This window comes from Cherax quadricarinatus, chromosome 53, assembly GCF_038502225.1.
Source record: "Cherax quadricarinatus isolate ZL_2023a chromosome 53, ASM3850222v1, whole genome shotgun sequence".
In the NCBI taxonomy this organism is placed as follows: domain Eukaryota; kingdom Metazoa; phylum Arthropoda; class Malacostraca; order Decapoda; family Parastacidae; genus Cherax; species Cherax quadricarinatus.
This window is the reverse complement of record NC_091344.1, coordinates 28921142-28922026: the sequence shown is the minus strand read 5'-3', so window position 1 is coordinate 28922026 and position 885 is coordinate 28921142. Positions and strand designations below refer to the sequence as shown.

At 37.9% G+C, this 885-nt stretch overlaps 1 long non-coding RNA gene across 1 annotated transcript in view; it reads right to left on the bottom strand.

Moving 5' to 3' along the window:
* Positions 1 to 202: 202 nt before the first annotated feature.
* Positions 203 to 885, bottom strand: part of LOC138851053 (uncharacterized) — a 20947-nt gene continuing 20264 nt past the window's right edge. Inside the window, exon 5 of the long non-coding RNA XR_011393451.1 lies at positions 203 to 287. This is a non-coding gene — a long non-coding RNA (uncharacterized lncRNA). The remainder of the gene's footprint in view (positions 288 to 885) is intronic.

Genomic DNA, 885 nt, shown 5'->3' with positions numbered 1-885 from the left:
ATTCAGAATAGTTTTCACCTACTGTACTGTTATTGTGCCATTATCGTCTACTACTGTTACAACAACATCAGTCTGGGACTGAAAGGGAGAGGGGTGAAAGACCCCCCAGACTCGACTACATTTATCCTACAGGTACCCTGGCTGTCCTTTACCAGTCGTATATTTGACTTATTTTAATTATAGAACCACTCAATATATATATGTGAAACTGACCTGCCATTCTAGGTCAACGTAGTCTTGTCCAATCGACACTACTCTCAGGTTGGCTGGTGTTGAATGCAAGACCTCTGAAAATGTTATTAAGAAATTCTGTTACATACGTACGGAAAGTAATTTATTACCAGTTTACGTTAAGTTTTTCCCCAAATGTTTTTACATTGCTCATAAGCATTTTTGTTTTTACAATATTGCACTCTACACGATCTATTTACGTCTTTATTTGTAGCAGTATCGCCTTCCGGTGGTTTTTATCAGTACAGAATTCAAGGACGTAATGGGAATAATTTGTATTGATAAAACCACTAGATGGCAAAAAGTCTATAAATAAGGATACCCAAATGTTATATATGTATCTAATTCTTCATCTTGTCGGTATTATATACCATTCATCTACAACATCCATCAGCGAGCGAGTAAGTGAGCGAGCGAGCAAGAGTGTGTGTGAGAGAGAGAGAGAGAGAGAGAGAGAGAGAGAGAGAGAGAGAGAGAGAGAGAGAGAGAGAGAGAGAGAGAGAGAGAGAGAGAGAGAGAGAGAGAGAGAGTAATTATTTCATTATTCCTCAACACTGATACATCTTCCTTATTCTCTTTCCTAAAACACCTCTTCACTTGATTGATCATTGGTGTAGCTCGTTTTTTTTCCTACACTTTTGAATTAATAGGCTA